Source organism: Ambystoma mexicanum, chromosome 4q (assembly GCF_040938575.1).
Source record: "Ambystoma mexicanum isolate Mex_15411 chromosome 4q, UKY_AmexF1_1, whole genome shotgun sequence".
NCBI lineage: Eukaryota > Metazoa > Chordata > Amphibia > Caudata > Ambystomatidae > Ambystoma > Ambystoma mexicanum.
Window position 1 is genome coordinate 1270238192 of NC_090928.1, and position 23143 is coordinate 1270261334.

The 23143-nt window shown below is 48.5% G+C and overlaps 1 protein-coding gene across 5 annotated transcripts in view; it reads right to left on the reverse strand.

The window, feature by feature from the left end:
- KLC4 (kinesin light chain 4) overlaps nt 1-23143 on the reverse strand; it is a 620713-nt gene that overhangs the window by 265837 nt on the left and 331733 nt on the right. The gene's annotated exons all lie outside the window — the stretch shown is intronic.

Sequence of the window (23143 nt, forward strand, 5' to 3'; positions counted from 1 at the left end):
TTCCTCTGTGAATAGGTCCCCCAGGGTTTTTATGTGAAGCTTATCGACCCATTGGTGAAAGACTTTTTCTGATGTTAGTGGGATTCCAGGAATAAATTTGACAGGCAAGAGGGGAGAGTATCTTGTTTGCACCCCAAGTTTGTTGGCAAGAGTCTTCCAAACCTTGTACGTCGTGAGCATCACATTCATCGTGGGGCAGGGCACGGGGAGCTGCCCGAATACCACTGCCGTCAGGAGATTAGGAGTCGCTAGGGCTCGTTCCACTTGCACATGTGGACGAATGGATTGCGTTGCATACCAGTGGCTGAGGTATTGTGCCTGGGCTGCCCAGAAATATTTCACTAGGTCCGGGAGTGCTAGACTGCCTTTGTTCACAGGAAGCGTCAATACTGAATGGGTGACTCTGGCTGGCTTGCCGGCCCAGAGCAGCTCAAGGACCATGCTTTTCAGCTTCCTCAAGAAAGTTTGCGGTAGCAGGAGTGGAATATTGTTGAAGAGGTACAGATGTTTTGGTAGCACTATCATCTTAACCAATGAGGTTCTAGCCCAGAGAGTTAGAGGAAGCGTTTTCCAGCGTGTGACCTTGTCTTGTAGGGACTTTAGTACTTCCTCGTAGTTATCACAGAACACCTCATGCTGGTCTAGTGACAGTTGAATTCCCAGGTAACGATCCTTGGCGGTCTTCCAAGTGAGACCGAACTCGTCTGCAAACTGTTTAATGGCTTGAGTCAATGGGAAGACGACGGATTTAGAGTGATTGATTTTTAACCTGGAGGCTGCCCCGAACTTGATGACTTCCCGCATGACTGGATTCAGGTTAACTTCAGGGTCATGTATGAAGAGAGCCACGTCGTCGGCATATAGAGAGACGATAAGTTTGTGCGGGCCAATGATGAGTCCCCTCTGTTGTCGGATTTCACGTAAGTTGGAGGCTAGTGGCTCCATTACCAGGGCAAAAATGTGTGCTGGCAGCGGGCATCCTGGTCTCGTACCACGCTGTAAATTTATTGATGCTGATTTTGCCGTGCCCACTATGTTAGCTTGTGGCTTAGTGTACAGGAGGGAGGCTAGCTTTATGAAACGGGCCACCAATCCCATCCTGGTGAGAACCATGAACATAAACGGCCATTCCACCGAATCGAACGCTTTTTCGGCGTCTAGCAGGACCGCTATTGCCTGGGATGTTGGGTCAAGCGCCTCGATGATTCCGAACATTCTCCGTATGCCAAAGGTTGTATTGCGGCCTGGTATAAAACCTGCTTGATCTGCCAGCACCAGGGCGGGCATCAGGGGCAATAATCTGTTCGCCAGGACCTTGGCGAGTATTTTATTGTCGAGATTAAGCAATGAGATTGGGCGGTACGACGCACATTCTTCTGGTGGTTTACCTGGTTTGTGTAGAAGAATTACATTGGCTTCCCGGGATGAGGGAGGGAGCGTCCCCTGCTCCAACGCTTCCACATACACTGCTGCCAGGAGCGGGGTCAGGGTTTCTGCGAAGGCCTTGTAAAATTCGCCTGTGAGGTAGTCGGGACCAGGCGCCTTGGATGAGGGCAGGGACTTTATAGCTATTCTGATCTCTTCTTGTGAGATCAACTCGTTCAAGGGTTCACGTAGGTGATGTTCGACCCAATAGAGTTCTGTGTCTTCGAGGTATTCCAGAGGGACGTTTGAGTCTTTCGGGAGTTTGGCACTGTAAAGGTCTTGGTAGAATAGACTGAATTCCTCAGCAATCTCCTTGTCGGTGTGGACTTCCTTGCCGTGCTTGGTTCGGATCCTTTCGATTTGTGACTGTTTGTTATCGGCTCTAATCAGGTTCGCCAGCAGAGCACCTGGTTTTTGGCCCTCTCCGTATTGACGGACCTGGCTGGTACGGTGTAGAAATTTGACCTCACGCTTCGCTGCAGCATTGAATTTCTGTAGTTCTGTTTTTAGAGCAGCTGCTGCTTCCGAATCAGAGTTGTTCGTAATCTGGATCTCAAGCTGCTTTAATTTGTTTTCGCTTGATATAAGTTCTCTCCTAATGAGCTTGAGAATGCCATTTTCCTTGGCGTGGCAGACTCCTCTGATAAAACACTTTAGAGCTTCCCATATTGAGCCCGCTGAGGCGACCGATCCTATGTTGGCCTCCAGAAATACTTCTATCTCCTCCCTTAGTTCAGAAGCAAAGACTTCATCTCGAAGCGCGCCCACCTTGAAACGCCAGCGTTGTAGTGGCGGGGCGTGATTAGCTGGTTTGAGCCTTACGAAGAGTGGTGAGTGGTCTGAGAGTGTTTGTGGCTGGATGCAACACCGGTCGCATGTTAAGGGGCCATTTATTGAGGTAAAGAAATAGTCAATCCGGGAGTTTGTGTTGTGGACTGCAGAGTGAAAAGTGAAGTCACGCTGGTCCCCACTGGAGGCTCTCCATATGTCTTGTAGATCGAACGCTTTGCAGATTTCCTTTATTTGGAGACCCGCCTTAGATGGCAGCTGATGTGTAGCCGGTGATCTGTCTCGCGTGGGGTCCATGACTGTTCATGTCTCCGGCCCAGATAATTGTTGCAGGGTCGCAGGTGGAAAGTTGAGTCAGTACCCAACCAAAGTTGTCAGGGCCATCCACATTCGGTGCGTATGAGTTGACGAAGGTCACTTTCTGACCGGCGATGATGCCGCTCCCCAGGAGTGCTCTTCCCTCTGCGTCTTTTGCTGTATGTAGTAGCCGAAAACTCAGCCGTCTGTGTATGAGGATGGCGACTCCCCTCGACTAAGTAGAATAGGATGAGAAGTATCTGTGGCAACCGCAGCTCTTGGCCCACAGGCGATCTTTCCCTGGAGTGAGATGAGTCTCTTGGATCAGGGCCACATCCACTTCGTGGCGTCTGAGGTAATGCAGGGGTTTCCTGGTCTTAGCTGGGTTGTTGCCGCCTCTTATGTTCAATGTTAAGACATTGAATGGGTCGGTTTAGATTTTATAAAGGACCGCTTCATTGGTGTATTAGACGGTGGTTGTCTGGCTATGCTTAACCCAGTGTCTTGGTTGATGCTCTGAGAGCGGAGGTCTGGGTGCAGCGACAGTTCTGATGGCGGGCAGGGAGTAGGCGAGGAGCCGGGCAGACACAAACCAGTGGGGCTGAACTTTCCTAGTAACTTCTGCGGACTCGAACTACGGGTTAACTCCGACAGGCCCGAGGCATTACTCTGCATCGGGTGGGAAACCACAAACTGGCCCACCGAGAGGAGCCTCGTTAACCAACAATTAAACAACGTGGCCCATGGAGTCGTCCCACCAGGGGTCTGGGCCATTACCCCGGTGGACGAGCTCAACGTAGGCAATAAACAAATTAACAGTAGCTGTGCTAGGGGCGCACGGGGCCTCCTAATTCTCCCCGCCCCGACTGATGCTGCTTGTGGAGGTTTCGGCTTACTCTGAGTTGCTAGACAGCTTCTTGGATTCTGTCCTGATTTTGTCGTTTATGGAGGGTTCCTGGGATTTCTGTCTCTGGGGCGAGCTTGATTCGGATCTGGGTATCCTAATCGGTCCAGAAATAAGTTTGCTTCATCTGGGGTTTGGAAGAACTGAACCTTTCCTTCGTGCTGGACTCTGTGGCGCGCCGGGTATAGCATCGAGTACGCCAGTTGACTATTACGGAGTCTCTGTTTGACGCTGGCAAATGTTTTTCGCTGTGTTTGCACTGCTGGGGAGAAGTCGGGGTAGAAATGGATTTTATCCCCCTCGTAGTTTAAGTCACCTTTCCCTCTGGGGAGCCGGTGTAAGGAATCTCTGTCCCTGTAATTCAATAGCCTCGCTATTATTGGTCTGGGAGGAGCACCTGGCGCTGGTCTCGACGCTGGCATTCTGTGAGCTCTCTCCACTATGAAAAGACGGGACAAAGCATCACTGCCAAATAGATTGATGCACAGAGCTTCTATGAAGTCTTCCATTTTCTCCTGCGTTTGCTGCTCTCTTACTCCGACAATCCTTAGGTTGTTCCTTCTCGACCTGCCTTCTAAGTCTTCACACTTGGCTGCGGTTATTTTGATCTGTGATTCTAGCTGGGAGACTTTATTGGTTAGAGTAATTGAACTGTCGTCGAGGTTCGACACTCTCTGCTCCATTTTGTTCATGCGTTCGGTATGAGAGTCCATGCAGTGTTGCAGGAGGTCGACTTTGGACGCTAGGCCGTCCATTTTATTGCTCAAACTGCCAATGCCCGCCTTCAGGTCTAGGAGGATTTCTTTAATTTCAAAAGGGTTATCGGAAGTAGCGTCCTGGTGAAGCCCAATAGACTAGGGAGTTTGGTCCTCTTGCTGGAGAGGTGCTTTAGGGGTCGGGCCACCCTCGAAGTTCAGCTTCCTCTGGTATTTGTCGTTTTTTCCCATCGTGGCTGCGAGGATGGGTATGAGCTATGTGGATTGAGGGTGGTTCGACTACTTCTTGGGCTCCTCAAGAGCCGAGTTGTGGACTTGGCTGGATGCTGCTGGATGTGACAAGTGGCCTGTGGCCATGAAGGGCGGAGAAGCAGACCCTCTCGTGTAGGGTGCGTTCCTGCTAAACCCAGCCCCTGCCGTGTGTTTCGGTGCAGGAATGGCGTATGTAGGTAGCTGTGGGCCTCGCGACCCTCCTTGACACGTGGGGAGGTGTCTTCGCTGGTATGTATCTGGGAGGAGGAAGACTGCGGGTCCACAGCTGGACCCCGTGTGCCGCGGTGTGGGGACAGATGGACCAAACAGGGGCGGCTTCCCAGCTGTAAGTGGCAGAATTCGCCGAAATGTGGAAGATGCAGTTTGTTGAGGTGTTGTGAGGTGCTAACTGCTCTGTGCACGCGGCTGCCGTTCCGCGGGAGGAGCACCGTGTAGTCCGCCGAGTCCCTGCTAGGGTGTGTTAGCGCAGGGAGGGAGGAGGGCCGGCCGCAGGCAGGGTCCGCTCTGTCTGGAGTCTATCGTGGCTTCCCCCCTCTCCTTACCCTCGTGCCCCTGCTCCGCTATGCCGGATCCCCCAGGCGCGGGCCGCACCAGCTTCGTGCAGGCGCGGGCAGTCTGGGCTGGCTCGGAGTGAGTAGGCGCAGGCAGCGGAGCCAGCCTCCCGGACGCCGCGTCGCTAGGTTGTTGTTCCTCCCTTGTTGCCGGCACCGGCTGGGGGGTGTGGGGGAGAGGAAAGGAGTCTGATGGTCGGCGCTCACTCCTCGCTTCACAAACGCCTTGTCGCCGACATCCAGGGCGCCCGCATCGGGCCCGGCACAGGGATTCTTTCGGAGGGGTGGCCAGGCCTACGCAGGCCGGGCGCGCTACACTCGGCAACAGGGCCGCAGGGGCCGATTTTCAGAATGGAGGGGCCGATTTTCTTCCAGATTTCTTGTAAATGATATTGGAGAGGCCAACGTTTCAGGCACCGGGAATTCGATTCGCAGAGACGCCTGAAATGGCCCTCTAGCACCCTCTCGTCACAATGATCATAGTTCTCATTCTTGACCCAGTCAATGCCTGAAACGCCAGGTGTAGCAGTACAGGTGCATCATCCTAGCTAACGCATGGAGATTGAAAACGTGATGCAGAACCTAGCCCTGTACATTTATAATGTTTTTTATCAAAGGAAATTAGTTTGTCACCATTTTAAAGGGAACGTAGTATTAGTCAAATTTAGCGCTATTTCATAGAAGGTACCTTCTATTCAACTCTAACCCATTACGTAACAATTTTTGGGTTTGAGGGTGTAGATTTTTGTACGTGACAGTGACCTGAATTTTAATCTAATGTGCTGTATTATATCCGTGCACGTTTAGGGCATTCATTTGAGATGTTTAGGGATACAGATTTACAATTAAAAGTGCACAACTATTAAATAACCAGTGAACAGCAAGCATGAAGTCGCCCATACATGGAACAGCCAAATAGTGGTAGTTTCAGGGGCGAGTGGCCATTGAAGCCGGAATTATAGTTCTTAACCTGGGAAGGAGCTTTGGCAGGCAATGTGGCACCTTTTCTCAATGTTCCTCCAGAACTTCCGGTAGGCACTTCTGGACATCCCTGGAAATGCCCCCTGGCCGGCTGCATCGCCATCACTTTGACTGGGGCCATCTCCGCCATGTTGCAGGGAGACCAAAAGCGGTTTATTTGTATTCTCTATATGTACCCAACATACCCAGTCAATGTATTGCATATATAGCTTGTGTATTTAATGCATCTTTTTAACATGTTATGTATTCAAATTGTAAGGGATACATTACTCACCGTAATCGTATTTCTGATGCTTGTATCTGCTTGGATTCACATGCTGCGCATAGGCCGATATCTAGTGGAAGCTGCAGAGTATTACAGTGGTTTTTGAAATTTGAGAAGGGACGTCGGCAGGGCGTGTCAGTAATACTATCCCTAGTGTGACGTCCACTATACCCATTGTCCTTCACGCGATGAGGTCCCTCAGATTGTTTTGTTTCTGACATAGTGTAGCGTGAGTACAGGTGTATCCAAGCAGATACATATTAGACAAGCTCATAAGCATGCATGCACCTTCTCTCCGAGGGGAGGATGGGTGGGCGCAAGTGAATCTAAGCAGATACAAGCATCAGCAATTCGATTACGGTGAGTAATGTATCCCTTCTGAGGCTTGTGGAATCTGCTTAGATCACATGCTGTGCATAAATTACCGAGCAGTGTTAGGAGAAGGTGGTTCATGGTCAAACAGATGTTTTAGAACAGCTTGTCCCACTTGTGTATCTGTCTTGGAATGGTTGTCAATGCAGTGGTGCAGAGTGAAAGTGTGTACTGAGCTCCATGTAGTTGCTTTGCAAATGCTGTCTAAGGGGACATTTGCAATAAATGCCAGAGTAGCTCCTGTGCTCCTTGTGGAGTGAGCTCTTGGCATGAAAGGCAGTGTCTTGTCGGACAGAGAATAGCATAGTTGTATGCATCTCACTATCCATCTGGAGATGGCTTTCTTGGAAATGCGGTCCCTTTCTCTGCCTGGGGCTACGGAGACAAACGGTTTGTTTTTCTTAGCGGTCTGGTCTTGTTTACAAAGTAAAGGACCACCCTCCTTACATCTAGTGTGTGGAGTTTTACCTCCGCTGAGCCCTATGAGTTCTGGAAGAAAGCCGGAAGCTCAATGGACTGGTTCACGTGAAATTTTGAGATGAATTTAAGAGAGAACCTAGGATGAATATGTAAAACCAGTTTGTCCTTGTGTATGACAAAGAAAGGATCCTGCACTGACAATGCTTGCAATTCACTAACTCTTCTTATGGCAGTAATAGCCACTAAGAAGGCATTTTTGTATGTCAGGTGTTTAAGACTTGACTTGTCCATCGGCTTGAAAGGGGTTCCCATGAGCTTAGCGAGTACTACATTGAGATCCCATCCTGGCAGTAGGTTTGAAATTGGAGGGTGGAGTCTCTTTACTCCCTCCATGAATGCTTTGACGACCAGCATCTTCCAACACAATACTTTATTGTGGGAGGTGGTGTAAGCCGAAAAGGCTGCCAAGTGGACCTTTATAGAGTTGAATACTAACCCGGAGTCTAGCAAGTGAAGCATATCATTTAGATAGTGGAGTGGGGTACATTCTATGGGGTTAATTTTTTTAGACTGGCACCAAATTACAAATCTCCTCCGCTTGTTGAAATACCAGTGTCTAGTGTTTGGCTTTCGTGTCTCCTGGAGGATATCCATACACCTCTCTGGTAGGTTAAGATGTCCAAACTCTGACTTCGGGAGCCACGCTGCCAAGTTCATCGAGTGAGGTTGCGGGTGCACTGTTAATCCCCCGCGCTGAGTGAGTAAATTGGTCTGGCATGGGAGCTTGATGGGACCGCATATCGCCAGATGTGGATACCATGGCGGTCTTGCCCACATGGGAGCAACTAGGATGAGCGTCACTTGTTGCTTGTGGATCTTGTTCACCACTTTGTTCATGGGAGGGGTCGTTGGGGGGGGGGCGTAAGCAAGTCTCCCTCCCAGTTCATCCATAGGGTGTTCCCCTTGGAGCCTGGTTGGGGGAACTTGGATGCGAAGTAAGGGCATTGTTTGTTTTCGCTTGTAGCAAACAAGTCTAACGTGGAGAAACACCATTGAGAGAAGAGGTTGTTTACAACCCCTGTGTCTAGTTGCCACTCGTGTTCCTCTGGTAGGGGAACTCGGCTCAGTGAGTCGGCTAGAGAGTTGAGTTCCCCTGGAACGTGCTGTGAGGATAGGAATATCTTCCGTTTCAGTGCCCATTTCCAAATTTGTTGTGCCTGTTTGGACAGATATGGAGAGCATATGCCCCCCTTTTTGTTGATGCAAAACATCGCCGTAGTGTAGCCTTTCCAAAGAGGACGTTGGACTCAATCAACATATTAAGAAGCGTAGCTTGAGTCTCCTGCTTGAAGCCGGACTGGTGTAGCCAAGCAGGTCTCTTAATAATGGTCCCTTCTGCAATAATTCTGCCTGTATTGTCAGCAGCATCTAGATTGTTCTTCAGAACACAGCTAGAAACTGCTGTGCCTTCTGCCCCTACAGGGCCAATTGAGTCTTAAGGGGTTCAGGAGCTGAAGACAATACAGACACCTCATCCCATTTATGGCAGTCATAACTCGCCAGAAGTGTGGTATTGTTAGCGATACGAGCCTAAAAGGCAGCCGAAGAGGCTACTTTCCACCCCATGGTATAAAGCTTCTTACTTTCCTTGTCTGGTGGTGCCTCTGAAGAGGCTAGGGGTGTCCTTGCTCTCTTTCTCGTTGTTGTAACTACCAGAGAGTCTGGCTTGAGCTATCCCCTGATATAGAGAGGATCTGTGGGAGCAGGTCGGAGAAGCTTCTCTATGCGTGGGTTTACTGCCCGCGTTTGGTTAGGTGTTTCCAGGGATGGCTGGATCCTCCGCTGGATAGACTGCAGGATGGGAATGAACTGCGTGACCGCCTTTTTATCTCCTAAAATGTCCTCAACAAAGTCCCTGTCTTGTTGAGTTTCCGCATTTTAATCTGAAAATATTCATCTGCCTTGATGAGCATGTCATTTTGTTGTAGCTGGTTGTCTATAGGCAAATCTGCTACTGGTATAGGTATCTACATTATCATAGTCTGGATCATCGAGATCAATGAAGGGAGGGTCCACCTGGGGTGGGATAGCCAAGGTATCAGGACGGGCCCTCTTAGACAGGGGCAGAGGAGTAGGGGCATCTGCAGTGGCTTGAGAACCAGAGGCAGCTGTAGTGGGAGGTGTGTTGTGGAAGTTTTGGAAAGCCTCTGGGTTTTTTTTCAAAATAATTCCCAATAAAGGTCATCCTTCTCATGACTATGTCCTGACATGTCCATTGGGCCGAGCTCGGAATGGACATAGAGCCTAGTGTAAAAGTCTGAGGAGTTACTGGGCCTGCTAAGGAATCTTTTTCTTGAGGAAGTGAATCTCTCTACTTGTGAGGATGGGGATCCTTATCCTTGGGTGTAGAATGGGACTTTTCCTTATGAGGTGTCTTGCAAGAGTGCTTCTTGGACTCCTTCCCCTTCAGTAGGTTTTTCGGGACTTGTTTCTTTACCAGGTGGGCTAATCCAGACTGTATGGAGTCTATGGAGTCTTTTAGCTGTCTTCAACGAGGCATGTCGAACTTCTGCTGTGGGGTGACCCGCCGTCTCTTCTGTCGACGTGCGATGGTAGGTACAGGATTTAGACACAACGTCTGTTCGGTCTTTCAACAGTCGGGGCCTGTCATGCGGCAATCGGGACCTTGAGTTCCCAGAAAACAGGGAAACTACAGACGCGTAGAGTCACAGTTCTTGGCTGTGTGCTTATTGGAAGGGGCTGTGCGAGCACTGATGCCGCCGGGGATCGTCCCCATAACAAGACCGCCGGCCTGTCTGTTGGTGGTGGTGGTGGTGGTGGTGGTGGTGGGGGCTTATGCTTGGGAAACCGAAGTATCTCCGTCTCCTTCGCCATACGAAAACGCAGCGTTGCTGCCGTTGCTGTAGGTCCCATCCACATGCATGGTGGCCTCAGCCTGCATGGTGTGGCAGGCCCAGCACTTAAACAGTCCTTTAAGGTCTTAGGTTGAAAGAGCTTACAGGCTCGACAGTTCCCTTTGAAGTGATCCTGAGAGAGAGAAAAGTTTCACACCAGGTCATTGTCGACCCAGGGGAATGTTTTGTTGCACTTTGGGCAGAACTTGAAAGGGGTTCTATGCAGAATTAAATAAAATGGCAGCCAGGCGAGAATAATGTATGAAAAGGGGTAAATACATTATCAAATGTCCTCCCTCCCTACTGTGTGGGCCGAAGCAGTCTTCCAAGGCCAGAAGGATCCGTCGATGGGAGTCTTCGACGGTCTTTTCTCTTCACTGCTGTCGGAGATGTTAGCGATAGTCGGTGAACAAAGATATAAAGGATTGGAAGAGTAACTAACTCTAATTTGATAAATCAATGGCGTTAAGCCGAAAAGGGAACTCTGCGAAATAGTGTCCGTCTACGATGGTGGAAAAAAACAATCTGAGGGACCTCGACGCATGACGGACCATGGGTACAGTGGACGTCACACTAGGAATAGTATTACTGGCACGCCCTGTCAACGTCCCTTTTCAAATTTCGAAAACAACAACTGTAATACTCCACAGCTTCCACTAGATGTCGGCCTATGCACAGCATGTGATCTAAGCAGATTCCACAAGCCTCAGAAGAACAAGTTACTTACCAACTGTAACGTTCTTTCGACTGGATGTTCCTCCCACGTATTCCTCATATTATGATAACTCGTCTTCAGCTTCGGAAACATTTTACTCTCGGGCAGTACTCAGTTAACGTCACCGATGGTATAAATAGCTCGAGCCACGCCGGTTGCTTCAGTTCTGTTTTTTTTGATGAAACACATAGGAGGAACACCCGGACGTGCCCCATAACTGATGCACTCATCTGAGAGGAAAGTGTAAGAAAACGCAAACTGTACTGTGGGGTAGGATGGGAGGAACATTCAGTCGAAAGAACGTTACAGTTGGTAACTAACTTGTTCTTCGAATGGATTGTGTCCTCCCACGCATTTCTCATCTTATGATAGACTCCCATAGCAGTGACAATTTTGGAGGCGGGAGTACTAGTTTTATTTTTCGTGAACAGAATGCAGTACTGCCTTGGCAAATAACCCCTCATTGGAGGAGGCAGTATCCAAGCAGTAATGCTTGACAAAAGTATGCATTGTTTTCCAAGTTGCAGCTGCACAAATATCTGCTGCTGGGACTCCCCTATTTAGAGCCGCAGAAGTAGCCATTCCCCTTGTAGAATGGGCACAAAGCCCATCTGGTGGGTCTTTTCCCGCTAATCTGTAACATTCAATTATGGCTAAGATGATCCAGCGGGATATGGTCTGTTTTGTTACAGATAAGCCTAGTTTATGACCAGTATAACCCACAAATAGTTGGTCATCTTGTCTCAATTTATACATCCTTGAGATGTAAAAACTGGTGTCCAGTCAACTGGTCGACAACAAACTGGTCGACTGCAATTTGGTCGACACCATTTGGTCGAATGACAAATGGTCGAATTTTTTTTTATTTATATATATATATATATATATATATATATATATATATATATATATATATATATATGTGTTTTGTGGGTTTTCGTGTGGGGAAAAAAAATAAAGAAAAAAAAGGGGGTTGGGGGGACCCCCCCAAAAAAAACCAAAAAATGGGTAAAAAAAAAAAAAAATTCAACCATTTGGCATTCGACCAAATGGTGTCGACCAAATTGTCTGTCGACCAAATGTTTGACCATTTGACTGGTAACCGTAAAAACTAAGAGCCCTCTTGGGATCTAGTCTGTGCAGTCTCTCCTCTTCCTTGCCCAAATGAGGAGGAGGATAAAAAGTTGGTAGGACTATTTTTTGTGACAAATGGAAGTCCGAAACTACCTTTGGTAAGAATGAAGGTTTAACTTAGTATGTGGTGGTTTGCATGAGAGAGCCTGAAGTTCACTAACCCTGCGGGCTGATGATAGGGCCACAAGGACAGTTTTTAGTGTTAAAAGCCTCAATGGACATGAGTGCAGAGGCTCAAAAGGTATGCAAGTCAAGAATTTGAATACTAAATTTAAGTCCCAACTTGGGACATGAAAAGGTATTGGAGGGTATACGTTAGTAAGTCCTTTTAAGAATTGAATTATTAGTGGTATTTTGAAATATGAAACCTCTTCCGAAATGCGCTTGAAATGGACAGCGCAGCAAGGTATCCTTTGATTGTTCCTATCTGGAGCCCCAGATTGGCTAGATGTAATAGAAAAGAGCTCTACTGGAGTGCCACATTGAAAGGGATCCACATCCTTATCTTTGCACCAGTTACTAAACCTGTTCCAGCGACATTGATACAAAGATTTTGTTGCTGGCCTTCTGGCCGAAAGCAAGACTTCCATTACGTCATCCGGAAGATCCCAATCCTTGTATCTCAACCTCTCAGAAACCATGCGTGAAGGTTGAGTGTCTTGACCTCTGGATGAAGAACCCGACCTTCCTCTTGCGGGAGAAGATCCTCTCTTTGCGGAAGATGTATTGGAGGGCAGATGGACATGTCTAGAAGGTCCGGGTACCACATTCTCCTGGACCAATCCGGGGCAATTAGGATCATGGTTTTCCTGAACTTTCTCAACCTCCTGATTACTTAAGGAATCACGGGGACTGGGGAAAACGCTTTCAGCAGTGGAAACTTCCACTCCACTACGAATGCGTCTCCCAGAGCTCCTCTTTGAGGAAATTCCCTTGAGCAGTACTGATCGCACTTCCGGCTGATCGCGGTGACGAACAGATCTTCTGGAGATCTTCGCCCTCAAGTGGGACTTCCTGAGCCAGCTCCCACTCGTGAGAGACCGCGCTCTGCCTGCTCAATGTGTCTGCCGTCGTGTTCTTCTCTCCGGTTAGGTGAATTGCTGATAGAGCGATTCCTTCTCGTATTGCCCAGAACCATAGCTGCATTGCCTCTCTGCACAGTGGTAGTGACCCTACGCCTCCTCTTTTGTTCAGGTAGTACATGGCCACATTGTTGTCCGTCATTATCAGGACATTCTTTCCCTGTACAGAGGGCAGAAAGGCCTTCAGCGCTAGTCTGATTGCCCTCAGCTCCAAAAGGTTGATGTGTAGTTTGGACTCCGATGGAGACCAACGACCGCTGATTGTCAGATTGTTGGTGTGTGCTCCCCACCCTGTGAGTGAGGCGTCCGTCACTACTGTTATCTCTGGCCATGGTTGCCAAAAAGACTCTCCCTTGAGAATGTTGTTGTTGCAAGCCCACCATAGAAGATACTGAGCAACTGCGCTTTGGACTTGCAGAAGATCTGACATATTCTCTGAGAACTGGGACCACTGAGTTCTGAGTGCCCATTGAAGGGATCTCATTCTCAACCTGACCTCTGGTACTAGGAAAATGCACGATGCCATTAGGCCGAGCAACCTGAGAAAATCGAAGGCCGGTAGACATTTGACATTCTGGAATTTTGTTACCATCTGCTGGATGTGGAGAGCTCTCACTTCGGGAGGCGAGGCTTTTCCCGAGGAAGTGTCCAAGACTGCTCCGATAAACTGGAGCTTCTGGGATGGTATCATGTGGGACTTCTTGAAATTGAGGGAGAAGCCCAATTTGTGGAGGACGTGGCAGGTGATCGAAAGATGTTCCTGAGCTTGTTCTGGAGAACTTGCTCTGATCAACCAGTCGTCCAGGTAGGGATATATGTGAATACCTACTCTCCTGAGACTTGCTGCCACAACCGCCAACAGTTTGGAGAAAGCCCTCGGGCGGAGGTCAACCCGAATGGCAGAACTCGAAACTGATAATGAGAATTGCCAATCGCGAACCTCAGGTACTTTCTGTGCTTTGGATGGATTGGCACATGAAAGTAAGCATCCTGAAGGTCCAATGATAACAACCAATCTTGGAGTTGGAGAGCCTGAAGGATCTGAGAAAGAGTCACCATCTTGAACTTGTCCTTCCTGAGGAACTTGTTCAATTTTCTCAAGTCCAAGATGGGCCTCAGTCCTCTGTCCTTTTTTGGAATGAGAAAATATGCGGAGTACCAACCTCTGTTCGTCTCCGCTACAGGTACCAGTTCTATGGCACCTTTCTCTAGCAGGGTTCAAATTTCCTGCAACAGGAGAAGATCTGGAATTTTGACGGAGTTGGCTCCCGGTGGATGATTCTGAGGCCTTTTTAGAAAGGGGAGACAGTAACCTTGGGCTACTGTTTCCAGTGCCCAAGCATCTGAGGTAATGCCCCGCCATTCCTTCACATGTTGGGAGATCCTGCCTCCCACTGGTGTTTTGTGTAACAAGGTCTCAGAGGGATTTGGAGGCGGCTGCAGGAGTGGCTGAGGGTACAGATGCCGCTCCTGAGGCTGATTTTGCACCTCTTCCTCGTGCTCCACGAGGGAAGTTTCTTTTGCCCCTTTGAAAAGCCTGTCCTCTTCCTCTACCAAAAGAGTAGTATCGAAAAGAACAACCCCTCCAGGAAGATGAGCCAGAATAGGGTTTTAGAGGCTGGCGCATAGAGGCGCTAAGCGATTTAGCTGCCGCTTTCGAGGTCGGAAGTTTTTCTAGGCTTTTATCAGCCTTGCTGCCAAACAGCCTCGAGCCATCAAAGGGCATGTTAAGGAGTCTGGCTTGCACATCTGGTGCAAACCCCGACTTCCTCAACCACGCAAATCTGCATAGCACAATGCTTGCAGCCATGGACCTGCAGATACTATCGGCAGTATCCAGTCCAGACTGGAGACATTCCCCCGTTGACTCCTTCCAGTCTTTGACTATATTCAGGAAGCCTTCCCTTTCCTCGCCTTCTGGAATATGATCAGCCGCCGCCGAAATACAGTCCCACATGGTATGGGTAAACCTGGCCAGGGTACAGGTGACGATATCGATGATTTGTCGATTTAAGGGCCATACTGCCTGACGTGAAAACTTTACGTGCCCATGCGTCAACTTTTTTATCCTCTCTATCTGGAGGAATAGTGGGCTATGCAGTTTGTTTTGATGTAGATGCTGCCTGAATGACTAGACTTTCTGGAGTCGGATGCTTATTTAAGTATTCAGGATCCGTTCCAGCTGGTCTATATTTTTTGGGAAAAGTGCTATCTGCAGCAGCAATACTCTCAGGTCTATCCGATTTTTGTCTGAAGAGCCCTGTGAAAGGGGAGAACTGGATCTTTTTGAGGCCCTCTGACAATTATATCCGTCATGTCATCCTGTTCAAAAACGGGTGAAGTGTTACCCCAACCCATATATAATATTACTCTGGTCATAAGACCCCTGTACCCGGTATCTGCATGCTCTGCAGGATCAGGTCTGGCAAACCAATTCTGGGGAGGTGTCAAATCCACTGGCAGAATGTAGGGTATCACTCAGGTCTCTCATTCTAGATTCCTGGTCAATAAGTTCCTCAGGAACTTGCTTTGTGCCATAAGAAACTCCAAAAGGAGTAACTGTCTTCTTCTGAGCCAGATTCCTCATAAATTGAGGACATGGACTTAAAAAAGTCTGACCTGGGCAAAGGAGCAAACCTCCTTTCTTCTTCTACCATACGCGTCGAAGGGATTGATAAATCCTTCGAAGTTGTCGAAGGAGTCTTCGATGACTTCGAAGAGGACTTCGACACGGGCCTCGAGGATGTTTTTGGTTTTGGTGTCGAAACGGTCGACGCCAACGGCATCGATGAAGTCATTGAAGCCTTCGACGACTTGTGTTTTTTGTATGGCACCGGAGAAGTGCTCGACTCCGAAGAGTCTTCGACGGCTTGGCGTCGACTCGAGTTTTTTTAGTATACTCAACACTACTGGTTTTTACCATGGTAGTCTTGGACTTCCCTTTGTCGGCCAATGGAGCGACCTTAGGGGAATGGCTTTTTCGAGGTTCTTTCGAGGGGGTCTGGGCCGCGTTCGAGAACCTCCATCTTTTTATGGAATTCTTCCCATTTACTGGGAGAATCCAATTTTGTCGGACATCGAATTTCTTCGGTCGACTCTGAAGAAGAAGATGATGAGGGAGATCTATGTCTCCGCTTCATTTTTTTAGACGATGACGAAGAGTCTCGATCCACTCCTAAATCGAGATTTCTTGGAGTGCCTATGGCGATCCGATTCCTTCGAATCAGTCTCTTTCTTATATTTTTTAGATGTAGCCTTCTTAGAGGCTTCCCTCCCCACCGACAGTTTACCTCTCCTCTCACGAAGAGCTTTCTCGGTCATGGACTGGCAGGAACCGCACTCGTCGGTTCAGTGACTGGAACCGAGACATCAGAGACAAACCCAGTGGGGATCCGTGATCGACATTTTTGATCCACAATCTACACACTTCTTGAACCCAGTCTTGGGTGTCGAAGATGACATTTTCTTCACAGAAACTCTGAAGCGTGCCGTTCGATAGCGAAGCGATCGGAAAAACGGAACTGAAACAACGGGCGCAGCTTGAGCTATTTATACCATCGGTGACGTCGAGAGAGTACGGAGTCCGTCGAGGGACAATCGATGCCACGGACTCGAGCACAGCGCCCTCTGCCGAGAGAAATATTTTTCCGAAGCAGCGAAGCTGAAGACAACGAGTTATCATAAGATGAGGAATACGTGGGAGGACACAATCCATTCGAAATGTAATTATTTAGTGTCATTTCTGTATCTTGATATACATTTTAACATTGTGTGGCATTTCTGATTTACATTACTTTGTTTTTACTCCTTGCTTTATTGCTCTATGGTTTGATATACTGTGGTTCCCTGTGTTCTATGGGTGGCACCTGTATGGGATGGATTTTTTTGTTGTTGATGACGCTTGGCTCTCATACGGCAGCACCCAGAATATGGGTATTTCCATGTAGAAAATAAGATCAAAAGCCTGGAGCAGTCTTCATATGGTTGTACACACTAGCGAGTGAGACTTTTCATCTGACTCAGACACTCTAAATGTAGATCTGTTGAACCGTCTTGGCCTAGTCAATGGGTTCTTTCATGGATGTGGAATTTAAGAGCTCTGGACATTCCAAGCTACGATTTAGAAGACCGAACATGTGCACTCACTGATATATCTTCAGCTTCGGAACTAGAACAGGGAAGTCACCCAATCACCCCAACAATGTTTCAGCCTACAGCCTCCATCAGGCCCTGCCAGCATAGTCAGTGGTGAGGGGTCAAGGGAGTTGTAGGCTTTAACATTTGGCGGGTGACATGTTGACTATCCTTGCAGTGGCAGCTTAGAGGATGTGCTGTGATCATACTGCATTACTCATTTCCCTTTACAGCTATTGCTTTGTCTGCAATTACTTTTGGGGTCATTATCCAACGGAGTGGAGCTACCGCTTGATGGTGGAGGAGTTACTGGGACGCTTGGGCTTTGGAATTCCAGCAGCCTTTATGAGGGCTTGGAAAGTTTACTGCATGGGAGTTGAAACTCTCACAGAGAGTATTTGCATGCATTACTGTTATCCAGTTATTTATTTGAGGAGGACTACAGATATCTAATGGCATATTCTCGCACTTAGAGGTGCCATTATGGCAACATGTCATGGAATGGGTCAACAGATCCATAGCAGCACATCCTACCATTTTGATCTCCAACTGCGTCTACCTTTATCCTACTCTTGACCGGGCCAGACCTGGCCTTGCAGGCTTGGCAGTTCCGGAATTACTATACTGTAAATTGTACAGTGCAAAGGTTTAAAGGCAACTCTGGTTCAAAAGCCAACACAAACTATCGAGGTGGCTTCAGCACAACCCTAGCACATCACACATCCAAACATTACATTATTAACCACCTGTTGCTCTTCAAAACTAGCTCACAGCCTAATTTGAACATGCATCCCTACAATCCAGAAGTAAGGTGGACCTAATGGATCCACACGCACCCAAGCTACCACAAAACATTCCCTTTCCCCTGCTACGTCATCCTCTTCCTAGCAACCACAAAACATTGCTTTTCACCCGATACATCATCCTCTCCCAAGCTACCAAAAAACATTCCCTTTCCCCCGATACATCCTCTCCCTAGCAACCACAAAGCATTCCCTTACACCTGCTACATCATCCTCTCCCTAGCAACCAACCACAAAACATTCCCTTTCCCCTGCTACATCATCCTCTCCCTAGTTCCCATTTCCAATCCGCTTATCTTCTATCTAATCCTTTTCCTCTGTACACTAAGCTCTGAATTCTACAGTTGAGGGCACAATGTGCCAACTTGCAGACAAGCCAGTGGCTCTGAGACCACTATGGTGGCTTTTTTTTTTTTAACATCGGACCAGAGACCTACAGGTAAGCAGGCATGCTCTGGCCAGCCAACAGCATCCAGAAGACCGCTCTAGCCAACCAAAGGCCTCCTTTGCATCATTGTTACCGTATGATATCTAGTTGCGATAACAATTGCTTACAGGAAGGAAGGAAGGAAGGAAGGAAGGAAGGAAGGAAGGAAGGAAGGAAGGAAGGAAGGAAGGAAGGAAGGAAGGAAGGAAGGAAGGAAGGAAGGAAGGAAGGAAGGAAGGAAGGAAGGAAGGAAGGAAGGAAGGAAGGAAGGAAGGAAGGAAGGAAGGAAGGAAGGAAGGAAGGAAGGAAGGAAGGAAGGAAGGAAGGAAGGAAGGAGCCGCGTATCAACCCAGCAGGAGAGAGGCTGGGGGTGGTGAGGCGAAATAGAGGAGGTGCCAATCAATGGCAAACAATCTGCAGGCATGGGTCACAGGTTGCATGGGCGCATACTCAGAAGACATTCCTCAGGGGGGCCAGTAGAAGGGAAAGATACTCTAGGAAAAGAGGGGATACACCAGGATCAAGACTATCAGTGGGCCCCACTCCTCATTACCAAAGGACCCTGGAGTCAATATGAAAAGAGACTTGTCTAGCATGGTACAACGATGAGGCAAACATCCTGAATTCTGCCATCAAGTATCAGAAGCTGCAAAGCATCAAATAGACGGGGGAAAAAGTCAATCTAGGGTAGCGGTGGTGGGCGCAGCAGTAACTGTCGACTCCAGAGGCACACATCGGCACAAGACACCAGGCCAGTCATACTGGCACAAGAGTCCAGCCCAGTATGTTTTGGCAATTTTCAGCCCCAAATAGGCACAAGTAAACGACTCTCCTCTCTCAAAGTACCCTTTTTATCCCAGGGGCTTCAGATGTTCCAAGCCTCAAGCAAAATCGCTGCCACCAAGGCTTCTGTCAGCAAATTACTTCGCCAGATCCTTTGCTAGGACAGGCGAAGGCCAGCCAATCGAGAGAGCAGCACACCAGGTGTGCATGCTTTTACTCTAGGCTGCTGCAGAAACGTGCGGGCTACACCTGCATCATGCCAGTCCATAGTACCGTCAAAGGAAGTGTAGCATGTCCCAAGACAAGACCTTCAGCACGACCACCCTCGTGAAGCGCAGCCTGGAAAGGAAGGTGCAGTGCCATGCGGAGGAAAGCATGTGGTTACTTCTTTTTACTGTGCAGTGTCCGATACCCATTTCCCTTTTGCTTAGTCGCCTTCGTTTACCAGACTCTGGTGTTTGCCATAGCTCCGAGTCTCGTTCTTTTCCTACCCGCCTGTTGTGGAAGTAACGGAGAATGGACCCGTTTGAAACACGTTTGACAACCATTTTCGCTCCCTGCAGTCGCAAGAAGCACCCTTTCTGCCACCAACCTATAATTTATGCATTTACATAAATGCGTGTTGTGCACATTTGCTATAATTCCCTATAATTAGCTGCCGACAGGTGAGCACTGAATGCGTAGGTGCACAATCTAGTTATTATCCCCTCTCCCTGCGACACAACAGCTTTAAAGAAAACACCCAATAACAATCCAAAGCCTCCGGACATCATTACTTTCCAAACAGACAGGAAATGGTGTCCTGTGCCAGGAGAAAGAAGCCTAGCACAGGTCCCGCCCATGCAACAAGCATGCAGTCTCTCAGTTCTACACCCAGCAGCAGATTACATGGACATTTATTTCCACTGGCAGAGGAATTTCTAACCGGCTCTGGTGGCAGCCATTTCAAGCAACCAAATGTAAGTGCCCAACGCCAGGCTAGACCCATAGCATTTACCAGTGCTATGCACTGCCAGCAATAACGATCATGTTACAAGGTCACATGCATGAGGGCCATGAACACAGACATGGGAACTCTGGAGGGAGGGGGGACTCACAGGGACGTCATTTCACCAAAATGCCAGGGGTAGCGGAAGCTACATCACACGACCCTTGACCCCCTGATGACATCACAGGAAGTGATGTCATTTGACCCCACCCCGAAGGGATATCGCGGGAAGCGATGGAACACAACCTTTCACCCGTTGACAAAAAAGGAAGTGGCATCACATAGCATTGTACACTATGAAAAATATGGTAACGATATCACTATAATATGATGTCCATTTCATAAAAGAATGGATCGCCATATGTATCGTTAAGATCAGTGTGTATAGGCCCATATTACCAAATTACTATGATTGCAAGCAGACGTCCGTGACCAAATGATAATGATGCGTTATTATATAGCACTTATGCTTAAGCGCTTTATATAGAAAAAATATACACCCAATATCACCCAACCTGTGTTGGTACTCATTTACTGACCTCAAACGGATGAAAGGCTGAGTTGAGGCATTTAAGAAGAGACTAAATCAGTGACTCACCCCCTGAAGTGTGCCTGAAATAAACCTGTAATGAGTCTAGCAATTATTGTATAGAATTCCAGAAAGACACATTATTTGGTATTCCTATTCCTATTCTTTCTTATTTAGTGTTAGACTTGTGGCCCTCCTGTTCTTATTTTTCTTTTAAGGGTCCTGAAAACCAGATACTCCAGAAGTAAAGAGCCACATGGTGCTGGCCACAGCCCAGGAGATTGCATTACATAACAAAATATATATATCTTATTTTTTTAGTTTTTTTTTTTAGGAGGTCGCAAGGGAGACCTCAGTTGCGACCTCTGGCGACCCCTAAATGACGTCCCTGGGGGCTCAGGTATCCCCAAAGGAAAATTGTCCAAAGCCTGTAGGTGGTATGTGGGCGTCCCCAGAGCTCACCCAGCTTTCCCAGAACCCAGCAAGTAGGGAACCCGTCAGCTCCCCGTTAAGGCAAGCTCTACCATAAGGGTAAAGCATTATCCGTGTTAATTGGGTGGCAACTTGGGGCTCCACCAATGCCTCTTTTATCCCTGCCACAGTGTGCATCAGAGAGTACAGTGAAGGCAGAGTGTACAGCATTCATTCAGCTCAAGGTCCGCAAGCACGCTCATGCAGAAGGAGACCCACTCGCCAAGCGTCATAGAAGTCGGGGAGTTCAGGTAATGACTGTGGACAGGGTGACGCGTAGAAGCGGTCACCCGCATGCATGGAAGGTGGGTGCCGGCGGCCTCTACGCATCAAGAGCGAGGTAGGACAGTGACCAGCAGAGCAGAGGACTGGGCTCTAGAGTGACCCACTGGACAGTTCGTGCACTTTACCTTACTGAGAAAGTGTTAAAGGAGTCAGAAAGAAACTAGTGCTGAGGGGGGGAGGCACAGTATTCCGGAAAGTTGCTGCGTCAGCAGAGACAGCATAGGGAGAAGTGAAGAGCAGGTCTCCAGTGTCTGTGGGAGAGAAGTCAGCAGGGACAACTGGGTGAAAGGGGCCCGCCAGGAGCTAAACCCCAGACCTGGTGGGATTTCGTGGCCACCAGAACTTGAAGGAGCAGTCTAAGGAGTCTGGCCGGGGCTGTAAAGCTAAAAGCAGATCCCAAGAAGGCATGTGAGAATAACATCAGTCTACGAAGCACCAGATGTGTGTGGGGGGGGGGGGATTTCTGCTGACAGTCAGTTTGGGAATCCCCAAAAGCCAGGGGAATCATACGTTCTGGCTGGACCATATCTATATAGCCCAGGGGCGCAAATGAAGTTCCTCCAACCCTCCACGGAATAAAAATATATGTGGTAACTTTTTCCGCGTTGATCCTCCAGTTCAGCGGCAACGTGCTTGCCTCGGAAGCAAGACAACGCAGCGGACACAGGTTCAATCCCCGGGCCAGCGCTTAGAAACCTCAGGGTATTAAGCACGTTATAAATAACCTATCATATCATATCAGTACCTAGAGTCTTCTGTTGCTTGTAAAGCAGGACAATCCCTAGATACAGCCACTGTCCTAAGGTAGAGAACTGGCATTCCTTAGCCTAGAACAGCAGTCCCACAAAGCTGCAGATACAATGCCAGAGACATGGGCCTTATTCCTATGGGAAACTCACCAGCTATTCAGAAAAGAGAATGACGCTGCAATGCTCGGCTACAGAACCAGAATTTTCTTAGACGCAAAGAAGTCTGTTCTGGGAGACATCAGCCTTTTGAGGGGCAAAGGGGGAACCACTCGCTACCTACATACCAGTGCACAATAATGGCAGAAAATACAATCTTCAGTGGCCGAGAGCCAGGCATCTCACCACACCAGCCTACTGGACTTTGTCATATGCAGGAGGGTTGTGGGAGAGGATGGGGGAACTCAGGGGGGATGAGGGAAGAAGCACGCAGCTAAAGGATCCGACACCTGGAAGTGGCCAATGCGGCTGTCCAGAGTCCATAAAGCCTCCGCAAGGTCTGACAGCAGGAAGTCATAAAGGGACAACTTCAGGGAAGCCCCTGCCCTACAGATCAAACGATGCGTAAAACCAAAGGTTTCCCACATTAGTGCCCAAAGAGATGCATGGTATTGGAGTTCAAAAACACATACAACAGCAACGTGAGGATGAGTCCATACAAAAGAGCAGCACGTATGTCAGACCTGCCACACTCACTCAGCGCACACACGCACATTTACCGCAAATCCCCATTTACCACTTCCAGACAACGGGTGCCTTACAAACATGCATATGTCACCTTAAGTGTTTGAGAAGATTTGGGCTTATTTGGTCGTCTGATAATTGTTCGCGGCAAACTGTTAGAAATAGAATTGCTCGCATGCGAACAATCAGACGAACAAACTTAATCCAAAATGCACCTGCCCCTACCACCCCTACTTACTTTGTTCGCCGCCACGTCCCCTTCACCCCTGCAGCGTCAGATCCGCCCCTCTAACGTGGGTTGGGTCCAACACTGCAGGGTCCCTTTTTCTTCTTTGGTCCCCGCCTCCCATGTTGAGGAAGCTGGGGACAACCCCCCCCCCAGGCCAATACATGCTAAACATGGGGAGCTGGAGACACCCCTGCAATCCCCGCTCCACATGTTCAGAATGTATTA